Source organism: Rhinolophus ferrumequinum, chromosome 24 (assembly GCF_004115265.2).
Source record: "Rhinolophus ferrumequinum isolate MPI-CBG mRhiFer1 chromosome 24, mRhiFer1_v1.p, whole genome shotgun sequence".
Classification (NCBI taxonomy): domain Eukaryota; kingdom Metazoa; phylum Chordata; class Mammalia; order Chiroptera; family Rhinolophidae; genus Rhinolophus; species Rhinolophus ferrumequinum.
The window spans coordinates 18,216,335-18,234,766 of record NC_046307.1 but is presented as its reverse complement, the minus strand read 5'-3'; positions in this window follow the sequence as shown (position 1 = coordinate 18,234,766).

The window sequence follows — 18,432 nt, the reverse complement described above, 5'->3', positions numbered from 1 at the left end:
GGTGGAGCCAAAATTCTAATATGGAGCCAAACGGTTGGGCTCCAGGAACGCCAATATTAGGTACGATGCAGCTTTCGAAGGATATTAGGACTTACTCCTTAGAATTCTTCTTTATTTTACTAAGGAGAAGAAAATAGACAGTATTGATAGCAATTTCCTCCCAAGAACACCTCCTTATATATGAAGCTTCCTAATGTTTCTTATAAACCAAAGGGTAAGAGCAATATATTGGTAAATAAGGATATAAAATGTACAAGCGAGATGCCATGGAGTGAACTGCATTTTAAGATTAAACCTTCCTGAAGCGATATAAATGGAAATGTGCTGCCTACAGGAGAGCACACACATATGATTCCATTCACATAAATCAAGTTTCTCTTCCCCCCAAGCATTCATGAAGGTCTCATGCCTGCAGTCATAATGCTGAATGCTCTTACGCACAGAGAATTCTACTGTGCTTTGCAGAAGTCTCCGAGAGCACTGGAGCCCCATGGAGGCTGGTAGGCAAAAGCAATGCGAGAAGATTTACCTGTCATTTACAAAAGGCCTACATTCTCTCCCTTCACTACCATTTCCATGATTGCCAAAGCCAATTTTTCTGATGACACTGCATTTCTTACAGCCATTGCCTTCTCCTCTTTTCTGGGTCTGAATCATAAAGAAGGATCCTCGGGTCAAGCCCTCCTGTGTTCTAGGAACACGACCCTGCCTGGCAATTGTGTTTCAAGCACACGCTTCAGATCCTTTCCTTTACCCCTAAATTATCAAAGCCATAAACGTTATTTTGTTTTAAAAAGGCAGAGATAGTAAACTATATTACCTCTTTAGTCAAGCGTAGGTGTGATTAGAGGAAATATGAAAAATAAGAGAAAGCATTGTGGATAGGGTACAAGAGAGAATTCAGTTGTTTATACTTGGAAATATTTTGATTTTAGAAGTGGTTGGACCCTCACTCACCTGTCTAGGGACTGACTTCTTTGTTGAGTATGACTGGCCGATATAGTAGTCAGAATAATACCAAAAGACAACTGATGGAGATAGAATTCTTGCATCCATTAAATAAAGCAATCTGGGGGAGATGGACAAGAGCACTTAATGTAAAGCTTGGTGTTCTACATTTTAAGAGAGACCTTTAAGGTCCATCAGTGAAACTTTTATGTTGAATCATAATAATAGCTATCATTTATAGAGGTTCTAGTCATTTGTGAGGCACTAGCTAGGTGCTTGAATAAAACTTGAGTAGCTGATAAATTTGAAAAATGGAGATGTGCTCAACTTAACAAAATAGCTGTAAGAATAAGTTTCCATAGCATCCAACAAGGTTGTAACCATCCAAGAAAACAGGCATTGCCATTGCTATTTTTCCCACTTACAGATAAGGAAACTGAAAGTGAAGCTCAGAGACATTTACCTAGCTATCTGTCAAGGCACCATAGTTCAGCAACAGAGATTTGTCTCAGCTGCAGCTTCTCCGACTACAAAGTCCACACTCTTTCCATGCTTATCCCCTGTCTCTAGAAATGCTCTTATTAGTTGGGTTCTCAAAGACTCAAGCGTCAGATAAAACATTTTATTTGAAAACTAAAATTTGCAAGCTGTTGTCAGCTTCAATGATATCCCTGTTGGTGATTCTAACATTCAAAGCTATAGAGAAAAAGATAGCTCTTTAGCTTAAGAAATTCCTAAAAGGGAATATACACAAGGTTGAACACATGAGCACTACAATAATAAGTTATTAAGGAGTTATCTCTGCCAACAATATCATGTTTTCTCTGCTTTTCAAAACTCCCTTTCTCAATTGTCTGGTGCAGTCCACTTTAGCTTCACCATTCCGTTTAGATTAGCTGCTCCAGTGAAAATCATGACAACTATTATACTAGCTTATATGCTAATAACTATGTAAATATTTCCTCAGACAAGCAAATAATTTCCTCAGACAAATAAAATTCTTGTGAAGATTTAGAACAAACTTTTATAAAATACAATGTGGAGAGAATGAAGATCATTTAATGTCAATATGGTGAAGCAATATTTTCTATCATTTAAATATCTGATCTGGGCCTTACAAGGTCTAATACAGAAGAGTCTACTGGTCATATGTCAACAATGAAATAAAAAGCACAGAATAAACATTGCAGCATTCTTTAAAAAATATAACGGTGAAAAGTTTGACATAGAATTTGTAACAGGACAGAGGTCAGTGAACTATGAGATTCCTGACGGCAACTGTCATGTCTTATCTCCGTATCCTCAGATATATGGTAAATAGTGTATAAAGATTTGATAAATAAAATGAATGGGATTTTAAATAAAGAAGTTATAACATCTGGGAGTTAGGGAGGCATTTAAGGTTCAAAAACGACATTTCACCCTATAAATTAAATAGAGCATTAGAAATATGTGAGTTCTTTATTTTCATCACAGGCAGGCAGAATGACATGATGAGTCAAAAAAAAAAATTAAATTAAACTTTGGAGTCTGAAAGAACTGGATTCAAATCCTAGCACCACCACTTACTATATGTAAGTTTTTAGACAAGTTACCCTGTCTTTAGATCATCGTGTGTAAAATGAGAAAATATGACCCCCAAATACTGGCCTCTTCAATGTATAAGAATTATGTGGACTGGTCACCCTGAGAAACCCACTAACTAAGTCCAATTTGGAAAAGCAACTATAAGACTACTTCATTATTCCTGGATATCAAGATTTGATTAAAACTAGGCAAAGCATAGTGTATCACTTTGTGACTGTCATACCAATAACCAATCAGAAGCCAGTTGGCTTTGAAGGTATAAATGATGTATCTAAAAACACTTTTCCTAGTTGCATTGAGTAATAGTTTATGGGTCACTTTAGTTAGTTTATTATCCAACACACCCATCCACAATACAACAATGTCTCAATAAAGCAGATTCCATCCTAAGTTGGAGTTTGACAAGACCTAGGTCTTAGACTTTATCCAATGCAATTTTGTTGTTAAAACTCCAGAAAGAACTTATTATAAGGTAACTTTTTTTTCACCTATAAAGCAGTCTCACTGCAGAGAAACCCCAGAGATCTTATAGACTTATCACAGATCTTACAGACTTATCACTGAAAAAAATTGATTCACAAGACATGCAGCCACACCACTAACATCATATACAAACTAACCATCAAAAACAATAGGCAACTGAACTAAGGACATTTAGACAAGCTAGGGAAAAGGATTCCTATAAATTCAGCAAAATATCTTCCCAGTTGTATTAGATCTATTGGAGAGAAAGAGTGTTCCCTGCAGTATCCCAGAAAATAGTGGCTATAAACAAAGAGATAGAGCAGATTGAAATTGGACTCTGTGGAAATTCATTTAATGACACTGCAAGTTATTTTCAGTAAATTGGCAGATGTGTGAGTTCAATCAATCCTTAACAGGGGAATAAGGAAATACCAGTTTCTTGACTTTCATTAGTAACTCATGAGAAAGCTTTTTAATAGAACATATCACTTCCAAATCTTTGCCTTACTGACAGATCTTCCTTCTGCCTTTTCCTTATCGCAACACTGTCAAATAACACTTGTTGAGCCAGATTCTCCCTGGACCTAAGCTACTCCCTGAAGAAAAAAAAAAAAAGGGAAGTCTGGGAAGGTGCCAAGCAGGCAGCCAGGTGGTCCAGCTGATTCCAGGCTAGTAATGATCACAGTAGCCAGACAGCCTGTGGTTCCTGTGGGTGCCGTCACAACTCAATCAGAACCACAGAATGCCTTAGAAAGGCTCAGGTGGGTTATGCATTGTGTACACAGTTTATGGGGAAAATTTCTGGAGTCAGGTTGTCTAAATTTGGATCCCAATTCTATTCCTTACTAGCTGCTTGAAGCTAAATGAATTGCGTAACCTGGAACATGTCTCCATTTTCTCATCCATAAGAGGAGAGGTTATAATATTATCACATGAGGTTGTTGTGAGAATTAAATGAGATGATAGATTCTATGGCTTAGCACAGTACCTGGTACATTGTAAGAGCTCACCAAAGGTAAGCTGTTTGTAGAAGTAGTCGTGATGGTGGTGAAGGTGCTGGTGGTGAAGGTAGTCATGGCAGACGCCATGGCAGAGGGGGTGGTGATGTTGGTAGGAATACTTAGTAGAAATATGTTATTGAAGTGCTATGACATAGCATTAACTATAATTAAAAGAGTAAAGATCTAACCAGTTAATTGAGGATCCAAAGCCCCATTCATTCAATCTTTTAAAAACAACTAAGCATTTTAATGAAATTGCATAGCTTTTGATAGCCTCAGACTTAGCATAGTGGTACTTAGTACTCCTCTCAGAAGATTATAAAGACTCAACGAATTTATTTATTTATTTACTATTTATTTATTTTTATTTATTTATTTATTTATTTATTTATTTATTTATTTTAAACCCACATTTTTCTTCAAGGTAAGAAACATTCTGGAACTCTATCTTTTTTTTTTTTCAATTTTTATTGGGGAATACTGGGAAACACTGTGTTTCTCCAGGGCCCATCAGCTCCAAGTCATTGCCCTTCAATCTAGTTGTGGAAGGCACAGCTCACTGGCCCAGGTGGGAATCGAACCGGCAACCCTGCCATTCAGAGCTTGGGCTCTAACCAACTGAGTCATCTGGCCTCTCCTCAATGAATTTATTGATTACCTATTCTACGACACATATTTTAAGTGTATCATCTCATTTAATCTTTACTATGATCCAGCAAGGTATTAGCTCCACTTTATGAATGAGAAAACTGAGGCTCTGAGAGTTTACGTGATTTTTCCCAGAGTCACAGTAGGAGGATATGGTAGGTTTTAAACTCAAGATGATCCTGAACTCTTCAGCTCCTGAACTCTTCCTGTCAAGCTGCCACTCAAAATCCTTAATGTACGTAAGAGTGCCTAGTACAGTGCTTGCTCATAGTAGTCACTGAATAAATACAAGCTCTCTGCCCTAACCCTATGTTACCCTGGGGGTCTGGGCCCATGGAGGATTTGGGGAACATCCAGATATGCTCATCACAGTGCACTGTTACCAGACTTTCTTGCTGCACGTGACAGAAATCCATTTCACACTCACTTTGTCTCTGGCGTGTTACTTCTTATACCTTGAAGTTCTTTTCATATTTACTTATTTTATGTTTACTTTGTTTTGGTCTTCCTCCCATGGTAAAACACAAGCTTCACGAGGGCAGGGACTTGTCGTTTGCTCTCACCGATACCCCTAACACCTAGCATAGTACATGGCAGAGTAGATGCTCAGTAACTCTTGGTTGAATGAGTGAGTACATATTTTGAAACAGCATTTAAGACCAATGGCAACCTTTTTTCCAGGTGACCTATAGGCAACACTATAGCTGGACAGAATATGCATCACAAATTTAAGCGCCTTTGTTGACTTCTACCTCCAGCAAGAAATGGTGAGGAAAGCCTATAAAATGCTTGCAAAATATTGGTTTAAGTAAAAATAATCCACCTTGAGTATGGTTCTTAAAATATAAGGTCATACTCTCATCTCTCTACTATGTTAGAATATTTTACCCACCTGGCATTGTACACCAGGCAGTTTCTCACATTCATTTTTTTTTAAGGTCAATAAGCAGGGTAGATGCATGTATACAAACCCAACTCCAAATTCGCTCATTGTTCTTTCCTGTTATTAACATAACTGATTTTCAGTCTTCGGCCTTACAGGGAGAAAACTATTAGCATCAATAAACCTGGGCAGTGTATTTATAGAGAATATCTAATGTCTTATGGATACTATCTTCCTGTGGATCCATTTTGACTCCCAGCAGTCAGTTTACTGTAGAGTTCACTCAACTTGATAGAGTGCAAGTAGGTGAGTATCTTCAGATGATTTGTCAATATCAACTGATGTTTTCTTGTCACAGATAAACAGCCTGTGCCATGAATCAATAGTGTGTCAGCAATGCTGTCACAATCCCCCCTATTATGTGTGCGGCATATTGACAGCAGATATATTGCCGTGAATGTCTGCAAATGCTAAACAGCTTAGCTTCTGTGTGCCACCACTCCATGGCTCTTTACAAAGTAGGGCATTTGTTTCAGTGACATCCAGGGAATGTGACTGAGGCTGGTCTGCATGCACAACAGCAAACGGCCACGTTCCATCCCATTCCAACTGCAAGTTTCTGCTGAATGAATTAGCTAAAATCCGTCTAGGCTGTGTGGCTCTGATTGCACAGCTGTGCCCAAAACAACACACTGAGGTTCTCATTCACATTAAAGTTGTACAGTATCCTGAAGCACAGCCCTCAGAAGCAGCACTCACTCTGTATATCCCAACCCAACTGGCAACACCCAAGAGGAGCCCAGGTGCGCCTGATACAGGAGAGTTAGCATGTCCCTCGGTAGACAGGGAGGTCCCTGGTGGAATAGACAAAGACAGCCATATCCAAAAACTTCAGGATGTGAAATCACTCCTTTGCTCCAGGACATAATGTAGCAAGGCCTTGAGGTTAATCATAAAATTCATTTTGGCCTGACAAATGGAGCTGATCTGATAGATAAAGAGTGCGTTACTTTGCTAATTCCTTTAGGATGGGCAAGCAGAACAAACCTGGTAGACGGATTTCATTAGAAGGCGCCAGTTCCCTTCTCCAAAGAGCTCCCCTTCCCCAAGCAGGCAAGGGAAGGTATAAAAGTAAGAGCTTTTGCCTCAGTCATGGGGCACCCCCCATTCGGGACACCCTCCTGCTTGGGAGCTGCAACCTCTTCTCCTGCCTCTAATAAACTATCCTCTTTTTAAAACTTTTTGCCTCTCCTGGTCCGTGTTTCCATTCTTCAGCTTCACGAGACACGATCCCAGCCCACACTCAGAAACTGCTAGCAGATCCAACATCACCTACATCACTCCCAGTTCAGACTCTGGGTCAGACAGATTTTTTCTAAAGGGCTCTGGACCCGAGAGCTATCAGGACAATTTCACTCATCCCAACAGAGGAGCCAACAGCAGGTGAGTGTAACCTGGGACCGGGATGGACATCTTCAACAATGTAGCGGACAGTACAGTGTAATCATTTACAACTTGAGCTTTGAAATTAGACTAACCTTGGTTCCAGTCCTGTCACTCAGATCCTGAGCAAATTGTTTTTAGAATGAGCAAATTGTTTCTGATTTTAGAATGGGGGCGGGGGGTTCATAATCATAGAACCTTGTTATTATGAGGACTTAATGAGATATTACATGTAAAAATTTAGCCCAGGGCCTGGCACCAAATATATTCTCAAAACCTGGAAAGTATTATTAGAACAAAATGAGCCACATGAAGAAATGAGAAGGCAAAATTGCAATGAATGAATGATCTTTCCCATTGCAAGATGGAACGGATAATGTTGGTGTCATGTGCAAATGAAGAGCCAGCCACTTACGGGACAACTTTACGGGTTAAATGCTACCTCCATATTACTTTGTACAGACAGTAGAATTTTTATTTCTTTAGGATATCTGTAAGGCAAAGTATAAAACCCTTCTAGCATCCTATGCATGAAAGCCTGTGTTAACAGGAATTCCTAGCTGATTAACACTTGATATGTATGATAATAATATGTCTACTTACTTCATTCTGATTCCTTTGTTAATATATACACAGAAAAAAGAAATCTAGGCAAGTAGTAAACTATTATTGTAAAGGCTTATGCTCCTAAACCAAGCGTTTACCAAAATTATAACTATATTCTGAACAAGGGCATGCAAACACCCTGTCTTACTTTTCTCAAGAACACTGAGATAAGTAGAGCAGGAAGTAATGTTCCCATTTCTCAAGAGAGAGGAGCAATTCTCAGAAACAAATGACTTGCCTAAGCGCTTGTACATAAAAACTGCCCTCACACCCAGGTGGGAGGGGGCTCTGCTCAGGCCTTGGGGGGACCTGCATAACAAAAACACACACAAAATAAATTTAAGAATGCATAGGTTCCTTGCCACCCAGAATTCAGCACCCAGACCCGGCACAGTGTGACCTTAAATCCTAAACATCCACTCTCCTGATTAATACTGTTCGGGCCAAAGAAACATTTCTCCACCTCTCTTGCCCTATTCCCTCTAAAAACGCAATTATGTCCAAAAGCTGTGAAAACATTTGTAGTTGTCTGCTGCTGGTGTTGGCTGCTTCAGAGACTGTAGACTTTGAACAGCAGAAGTACTTAGGTAAAAGGAAAGGCAAATTAACTCATCAAATCTTTTCTCTCAGGTACTATGAAAGCAACAGATTCCTGCAAACAAAGTATTCTTTCCCCAGAGTGTGTCCATTTTCTCACTTCTATTTGTTTTCCGACTCATAGTTCCAGAGGAACTTAGAAATTTCGTAATGTAGTATTTGCATCTTGGTGGGCAGAGAAATAGTCTGCAATCTGAAACAACTCACGTTACTCTTAAATTCCAGTTGTATGCTGCTGATTCTTCCCATGTCAACTAGGTGATTGAATGCTAGAATTGTAAATAGTTTAATTAACATAGAACTATTCAATAAGAGGCAATCAAATTTTCAGTTAAAATTGTCACAAGTTCTTAAATTTAAATAACAATATATTAAGTGTTAATGGTCATTATCAATAATTCAAGTTTTCCTTTTTAATTTTCACCATTTTCCATAAGTTAGAAAAAAATGACTGAAAACACATGAAAAATATTTTCACATTTCATGACTTCTTACATTTACTATAATTTACTTTTTTTGAGGAAAATATAATAAAATTGTAAACTTTTTGGATAAATTTATATTTTTAACCTTTAAAGAGTTACTGTTACAAAACCAAATCATTTGGGGAAATCTTATCACAGCATTGTTAGTGCTTGGACTGAAGTAAATCAAGGGAAAAATTGAGTGAATGAGTAATAATAATTAATTAGTTATGCATGTCTTTATTTTATTACTCATTCAGATATTATTGACCTTGTAACAAAACACCAAGACATATGCAAGAATAATTAAATTCAGTCATCTTAGATATTTTGCAGACGTTTGGTCATATAAAAGCCAAAGCTTTATACAATTTTATTTTGTCGTTATGAAGGTGAAGTTAGGATGACAGAATATATTTTATTTAACAGTTTTTAAGCTTTTTATTATCTCTCAACATTTCGACATATGGTGTGCTGACTTCCACGTGTACTCTTGCCCTGAGCCTTATAAATCTTAGGGGTGGGCCTGAGTGCACAGTTAGCACCTGCCTGAACGAGGTCTCAAACCCATTACATTTGAATTTGATTCCAGGACATTTTTCTAGCATTAATTACATATACCAACCAACTACACAGGTGCCGGGCCCCCTCATGCTATATGTTTTTTAGATTGTTACAGGTACAAAAGTCACAGTGCTGTGAGGTCTAGGCAGGGGTCCAAAGGGGTGGCAGATCTCCCCTAACGCTAGTCTCACCCTCCCCCAGCCTGTGAGAGAGAGGGTAGGGAGAAAGGCTGGGGGTTCCCCCTTTGTAAAGGACCAAGACCCCAGACCCAAGACACATTGCTTCCTTTCAAGTGGCGTTAAACAAAGTCACAGCAGGTTCTGGACAAAGGACCATGGAGCCCATCTCCACCCCCTTTGGACTCACCCTCTGAACTATGCATCCCCACTTTATTCTCTGTGTTCTTTAAACCAAGGCAAAACACATGTAACTTGCCCCTTTAAACCCAAATCTTCAAACTTAAGCACCAAGTCCACACTTTTTTTTTCCCCAAGGCTACTGCACGCCCTACCTTCCTACTAACAAACCACTGAGCTGCTAGCATGGAATTTAGATGTAGAATTCTAAGCTTTCCGTGGAGGCCCTGTTCCTGTCCTAGTCCTACGACCTGGGACCAGTTCCCAACCTCTCTGGGCCTGGCTTCTTGCCAAGCCCAGAGCAGGTTTGTAAAAATCAAAGGATGTGATAAAACCTCTCTCTTAAGCTCCGAGTGGAGACCAAACCCTGCCAGGTGGTCCTTCTCCACAGGAATCCAAATGCAAAAGAGCTCCCAATCCCCCAGGGATCTGCTCTCTGAGGGACAGCTAATCTAATAAACTAACACAGTGTGTTAATATGTGCTAATATATTCACGCATTTATTGCTCCCAGTAACATTTGCATTCTAACAGGAGCCCTGGAGGCTTTGACAGGAGGTGTGATTCTAAGGATGGGGCATTTTGGCAGTTCGTAGGTGTTGGAGGAAGGGGGTGCTGGGGCTTATAGGAGTCTAAAAAGCGGCAAGGGACGGCCTCTAAGCACCACTAATGTCCCAGAGTGTCTCCCACCATGAAGTTTCTCCCAAATTTACCACTAATACTGAATTATTCATCCTCCCACACTGGGATCATTTACTCTAATTGTTGAGAATCTCTGGAGAGTATTTCAAAGAGGAAATGTCTCTCCTGATAACAGGAGAGAGGCCTCTCTTGACTTGGTGGAGGTTCTTAGCTCAGTGGCACTGTTAGTGACTGTATTTACCCCCATCTGCTTGCCAGAGAGCTGGAGAACCCCCTGCCAGCCTGATTTCTGTCCCAAGGTCAGGATATCAAGTCCCCAGTCTCTCTTGTTACATCCAGAGAATTTTTATTCCAAAGGAACTTGGTACATTTACTTCATAATTGGTACCTAATAATAATGAGTGAAGTCATTTCTAAACAGCCATTTCTTACAAGTGAAATTATATATATATTTTAGCATGAGTATCAAAATAATAATAATGCTAAAAAATAACGCTCAGCATTTATTAAATGCCTACTATTCTTCCAATGCTGTGTACATTAAATCAAGAAATGTTCACACAAAAACCCATGTATTGTCTATTTTACAAGTTGAGGAAACAGGATCTATGGACATGTGACAAATAAAAGCCATCAGAACACTTACATTGAAGTCCTGGCCCTACTACTTTCTAGCTGAGTGACACTGGGCAAGTAACTTAACCGCTCTGAGCCTCATATGTAATATGAAGATACAAATATCTACTTCATTAAGCTATGATGAGGACTAAATAAAAGAAAGTTATAAAGATATCTAGTAAGTAGTAGATTCAAAGTAAATATTAATTTTCTCTCCCTCTCCTTTGTTTTACAAATAAGGGAGAAAGCGTTCTAGAGCTATTAATTGACTTGCCCAGGGTCCCCCCAGTGAGTGCTGAGTGTAGCCAAGAGAACCTGGGTTCCCTGACCCTCCCTTCTCACTGTCTGCGCCTGCTCAGTGTCATTTTCAGCAGAGTGGCTCTTTCTCCCAGGACCTTCCATCTGACCTCACAAGGAGCTTAGGTGGTGTCTGCCAAACTGCCTCTTTGGAATAATCAATTTATTTGTTTCCCACAAGACTGCCGTGGTTCATATTTTTTGACTAATTTCGGTGTACTCTAAATATATGTGTGCTCCCACTCAGTTTGAATAATGTGAGTTTTATACCCCAAATCACTGTAGAAAGAACTGAACTATCATCTACCCTTCATCAAGGAAATTGCCTTATTCATGAAGAAAATTTGTCAATGGCTGTTTATCTGCATACCTGTTTAGAGGCCTAATCTCAGACTAACCCCTCCCCAACACACACACACACACACACACACACACACACACACACACACACACATACTTTTCCACTCATATCAGCATCTCAACCTCAGCTATTGACATTTCAGACTGGATAATCCTTTGTTGTTGGGAGCTGTCTCATGCATTGTAGGATGTCCAATAGTATCCCTGGCCTCTACCCACAAGATGCCAGTAGCAAGACGATCCCCCACCCCACCTGTGGTGACAATAACATTGCGAATGTCCCCTGGGAGGGAACGTTGGACTCAGTTGAGAACCACTGGCTGACGTAATTGCAAAGGGCCTCCTGAGTACTGGTATTTCTGTGAGTATCCACTAAAACCGAGAGCAGAGTGGAACACAGAATGGAAGCTGGATGATACCCCTTGTATGTTTTTGTCTTGGTTGACGTTTATTTGTAAATGATAAAAGAAGAGTACAAACTATGGGGCACAGCTGCACTGATCGTGTTTCTACGCTGTCTTGTTAAACTTTTATTCTGCTCTATTTCCAGCATTTCCTCAAAGCCTCATAAATTTCAATGCTAGGTGCTCCATAGCTGTACAGACCCAAGTGAAGTTAGGGAAAGGATGGCTCCGAGAGGAAAAGGATGCGATCCTTTCCAAGTCCTGAGCTTTTGCTTCTGCTTTTGGAAACTTCCGCTGAACAAGCATACTCACTGCGAATCTGAAGGTGCACGATGACAGTGTGGACTTTCTCCCCTCGTGAACATAGAAACCGGGCTTTGCAAAGGGACCTGCAGGTAGCAGCTCCTTGGAGATCGAGATAAGTGCCATGCAATTGATGTACTCCAGCAGAGAAAAGAAAGCCAGAAAGCAAAACCCCTCTTACACCTCAGGTACACAGACCTGAGTGCTGTCAACCTCTCCTTCTCCGCTTTGATACCCTCTCACAATTTTAAGGTTGTGTGGCAGAGAGAGTCGAGCCTCCGTCTCCTTCTATGTAAGAAATCGGACAGTTTGTTATTTCCAGGTGCTGAGGGGACACTCTCCCAGGGGCAAGCGAGAGGAAGGACAATTTACTGCGAATCGTGGCCCTTCCATCTCCAACTCAAATCACTTTACTATTTATCCACCTTTGCCAATCCCTTCCCATCTAGCCATGGACAATAACACGGGAATTCACACTGGGCTTGCTGAAACAAAAGCTGCCACTCTGGGTAAAGCAGGAAACGCGAGACTAAACCTGGGCACATGGGGAAATCAGCAGGAAAAGGGTTTGGGTATCCACTTCACCCCCTGGGAGGTCCATTGTCAGAGAGAAGAGGGAGGACAGCCTATCCATTCACCATAACTTTGGGACAACAGAGTGTGAAGTGTCCACCAGCATCCAACTTACCTCCTTCTTGTCCTTCGTTCTCTCTTAGATAAACCGGCTGTCTCCTCTCAGACTTCTGAAATGGTCAATCTGTGGGGCCACCAAAGCCTCCTGCGCCCCCTCCCACACACCCCCCTAGGAGGGAGACTTGGTGGGGCCAAGATGAAGATTAGGAGAGAAGAGCGATGGCAAAATGGTGCATAGCAGCATCTCCTCCAAAGTCCTTATTTATAGATCAGATGAGGAAACTGAGGCCTAGAGAGAAGTGTGGGGGTGGGGGGTTGGGCATCAGAGAAGGGATGCTGTGGTTTATTAAACATATTTACTCTGCATATCAGACATACACAGAGAAAACAGAGTAAAAAGAGATAAATAGAAATGAAGAGATGTCAACTTGGAGGAGCCAGGAGAGACGGAGAAAAGAAACGCTCTATTTGTGTCAGGGGCGTGATTCAGTGTCTTGGAGACAACAGATTTAATGGCTTTACATCCACCAGGGAGCAGAGGCTCAGACAGCACCTTGGAGCCCAGGCCCAGCCCCAGAGGAGCAGCAGTCTAATTCAATGTACTGGCTATCCTCAAGTTTCTTGTCACCCTAAAGACACATTATATGGTGAGCCAGGAGAAAGGGGAAAGGAAGCCGAAGACTGATTTTGGTTCCCCGACTTTCTTTTCAATGCTCCCACGACATGGTTGCTGAGATTACACTACAGCTCCCTGGATGTACCTGGGGCTCTCAGGACATCTGAGCATTTGGAAAACCTGCCCTCGGGGCCTTGGATGCTGACCTGTTGTTATTTTTAAGGCTCACAAGGTGAGTCTGGCCTATTTGAAGCTGAAGGTGTTCGGCCTGGCCAGGGGCTTGTTACCCGCCCCTATTGGGATAAACACATATAGTGACTTGTCTCAGTGGCAGCTGTCATTGGGGTCAAGATTTAGCATGGGAGGGAATGCTGCCTTTGGTTTGAAATTAGAGGGGAGGAGAGAAGTATTGTCTGAGAATATAGTGGTTTTCCCTATTTCACTGACCTCCTTCCAAAAACGATTATCCTGATCAAGTCCTGTTCAACTCAATTTATCAGGATGAGTTTTTTGATGGTGGCTGTTTGCAGTCACTGGTTCTTGGTGACTACAGTGCTGAGATGGATGACGGAATATTCCATCCAAGTCTCTCCAAAGAGCTTGACGGGGAGTCTTTCTGATGATCCATCAACAGTGTGTTCCTTCTTTTCCATCTGGGCTCCCAGGTAAGTAGGGAGAGTGGCTTTGCGTCCTCACTACACACATTGCAGAGGTTCTAGGGAGTATTTGTGGGACCTTTGGTTTTGGAGAACCGAGCTGCTGTACTGGGGACAGATAAATTCCTTGCTGTTGCTCATTCTTTCAAGCTGCAGCCTATAAGCCTGCAGCCAACTTTTCCTCTTGATGTTGATCCTTGATGGTCTATATTCTGGAACAGTGGAGGCAAAGCCTTTCCCTGTGACCTGCATCTAAATGACAGTTCGGCTCTACTTAAGTAATTTCTCGGGCTCTGGAGGTCACTGACTTCACAATTTCCCAACACAAGGTTTTTCCAATTTTTTTTTTTCTGTTTTTTTGACCAAAGCCCACGGATAACCATATAAGAATTCCAAGGAAAAATTCCCCGCCGATTTCGTCTTATTTCTAGAGTGGGCTGAGGGACAGCATGGCCCAGCATCTGTGTCACAGTAGTGTGTATCTCTAGTGAGAGCTACAGAGGCCCAAGCAGGCCTGCATCTGCTCCTGGACTATCTCAGGGGTGACTAAATCGGGATTCCTGCGCACTGGGTCCTCACCTTGCTCCTTCCTGGCCTTCAGTACCTCACGGGACTCTCACTTTGGGTCTGCACCGGCAGGACAGATGTTGTGAATTTAGAAGAGTTTTTCAGAACTATGCTGTGACTGTTGTCAGTCTATGCAAGTGTGGTGAGGGAGGAAGTGTCCTAGCCTGAGGGATAGAGGGGGTGCTAGACCCAGGACCACCAACCACATCTGCGAGGCATCCCCTCCTCTGTCTGGGTCTCAGCTTTCCCTCCTGTACAAGGAGGACATTGACCTAAATTAGCATTTCCCAAAATGTGTACTCCAAAACTAGAAGCATCCTTGTGAGCGAAGTTTGGGAGATTCTGGGTTAAAGAAAGTTGGAAAGTACCTTTACTACATAATTCCCAGGGCTTTAAATAGGATAAGGAGCATTTTAAAATTACAAAGTGGGGGTTGTAAAAAGGTCATATTCCCAGATGGTACATCACCCAATTCCCTTCCCCTTTTCAGCGCATGTCATGCAACCAGTGTTCTGCCGAATATACCTCACAGCAGCAAAAGACGGAATTATTTCCAAAGCCCCACCAAGTGGTAGTATTCTCTTTTTTCTCTGTATAATTCTCTCTTTTGATTAAAAAACAGACTGAGTGCTTAGCTCTATAAGCAACGCCCTAAAAAGCTAAAGAGAAAACCTGTTGAAGCCGAACTCCTCTTTAAAAACGTGCATTTTGGATAATAGAAAGAAGAATGAATGAATGGGGTTATTAAGCATTTATTAAATGTACTAGATACTGTGCTAAATGCTTTACTCAGATCATCTCATTTAATTTTCACAGGAACCTTATTAGGAATCTTATTTTTATTCTCTATTTACAAATGAGGAAACTGAGGTCTAAAGAGGTGTGATAAACAGTGTAAAGCCACTCAATTAAGAGACAGAGGCAAAGCCTTGACTCCTTGTAATCTCAGCAAGCTGGATTGAGGTGTAAAACTTATTAAGTCTCTCTTTTTATACCTCAAGCTGCCAGCTGAGGTATATCCAGCAAGCTGCCACAACGAACCAGAAATAAACTAATTGCAATGGTAATTACCTTTCATCTAAAATTCTTGAGTTAGCATGAAATAATGTTGAATCATCAGTCTCATGTATACTGAAAAAAAAAAATATATATATATAAGACAACTAAATGTTACCAAATGATTTATTATGGTCGGTGCTAAATTACAATGTATATGAAATGGAGTCATTTATGGAAACACATAAAAAATAGTTACCTATTTCTGTAATTATATTCACACAAGAATCTGAAATATAGTTTCTGGTCTGCCTTTTAAAATATATCCACAGAATAACTTTTGTAGTTTTCACCACACAATTTTACAATACTGATACTGTACCTGTATCATTTACCATATTATAACAACTAAACAGAATATGAAAGCAGTTAATAGCAAATTAATTTTTTTTTAATATCCATCAATGATTCCAAAGAAAATAGTAGTTTGTTCCACTGGCAGTGAGTCATTAGCATTGCAGATATTGCATACATAGATATGTATGTATACATTTATATGTTGCTCAGGGCCATTGTTCCATCAATAGGCAGTTGCCTTGTGGGTGGACCAATGATTGCCAAAATGGTGTGCAATTCCATTGGGACAATTAGTAGTGCTATCTTTTACCATGTTTCTCTCGTAAAAACAAATAGGTAAGAAAGAAATACAGCAGTCTAAAATCTACAGTGTTACATACCATGGTAATAACAGTTACTGGATTATCAGAGTCACAGCAATTTATGTATATTTGCTATTCACAGACTTTTTGCTGAATAACCGAGCGGCTGGGAGTTGACGACATGTAGACATGCAATCCTGTGAGTCCATAATTAGCGATGTTTATACTGTAATAAGCACATTCATTTTAACACCATTCAGTAAACAGATTCCTTTAAAGTTTGAGCTAAATCTGCTATCACAATTACACACAAAGAGGACCTGTAAACAATTTGACATTACACTTATGTACAAGCAAACTGCATTGGGAAGGAGAAGAGGTAATTTCAGTGGGTGTCACTTGGTGTACATCAATGTGCAGCAAACTGACCCAAGTCATCAAGCATGTGAATGAGGCCAGGAAGAAATAACATGAGCAAAACGCCAATGGATCACCACTCAGTGTTAGGCCCAGAAAAATTCAGATTCCCCTATTTGTGGTGACATTGCATTCAAAGCATCAGGGATGGATGTCAGAGGAGCTTGATGCCTAGAAAACTGTATTGGAGATTTCCAGGTCAACCTAAGCAACAGGGTCTTCCTAAGTGTCCAGGATGAGGCTGATAATATTTAAACATGTTGATTTAATGTGAACCAATTATTTTGTTTGTCAGGTTTGACCCAGTGCTCTGCTGGTTCTGAACGATGAGAGGAACAGGAATTCAACTGAGATGATTAGTTCAATGCCTTCAGCCAACACAAAGATTCTTGATTTTACAGACTAAGTTCCTATAAGAGAAACAAGCTGGATGCCATCACTAATCTAAGTGGTGACCCATTTACAGGAGATCCCCTTAACAGCTGTCAGTGGGACTCTCAGAAATGCAGCTCCCCTAAGCTTGTGTTTGTGTGTTTTCAGTAGGATACCACTCCACTAATTCATGAATCCATTTTCTTAGATCAGAAACAGGGTAATGAGGGGTTTGGCGTCTCCACTTCTCCACCCCCCATGACTTACAAAAATACATGTATCTGTTCTTTGCTAAACTAAGCAGAATACTCTAAGGACAGTTCTCCTGATTTAAGATTCTCCTTTGGAATTAAAAATTTTTTAAATGAAAGAAAATGATAGAGGAACTTGAAGTCAGGGATGATGTAAAACATCCCCCTTTGCTTCAAAATTTTAGGGAAAAACAACCACTCCTTCAAGTATCCTGAAACCTAATTAAAACATTTCATTGCTTCAAAATTAATTTTCTTTTATATGCTCTTAAGATCACATCTGCAGGGAACCTATGGAAAAAACTAAATGACCCTACTGGATTAGAGTGCAAATGCTTCCGACTGTACAATTGTACGAGCAAACTTGATAGATCCCTGGGAGGAAGACTCTGTGCTTGGACTCGCAGCTGAGCCCTGGGCTGGGAGCCCACGTTGAGTTTCTGATGGTTTGGGCTTGTGTGCAGACACACTGGTCCCAAGGAGCACCAGGAAAGCTCTGTTTGCATAGGTAGACCAGAAACACTTTTCACATTCCCCACAATATACGAAGCACATAGCTAGGATGAAAGCATAACTGACTGTGTCTTTAAGAGTGCCCAAATTTTAGTCTTTTGGTCATTATGTCTATAGGATGCCAAAACATATAGTGGTTTTTTTGTGTTTTTTTTTCCATTTCACTTTCTATTCTTCCTTCTTTGAGCAACCATTTTGGTATCTGTAGAAACAGGCTTAAAGGGTTATTTGCTGGAGCCTAGAAAGTGTTTGGTTATTACTACAATGTGCCCTTGAGCTTTAGTATATATTTACAATGTACATATTATAAATTATTTACTACCGTATAGCCTTAAAATAATTAAAGAGATAACTAGCTCGACCTACCAATCCTGTGGGGCCACAGGGACCCCCATGAATGAGGAAGTGAAATCAATAGCAGATAGTAAACTGACCAATAAGTAGGGGAACTTCCATCAGCAAGATAAACATTGGATTTGTACCACCACAGACCTACGCTTTCTTATTATTTTCTTCTGAAACATCATCACGTTCATTTGGTGAGGTTTTTCTGAATGAACGTGTTGG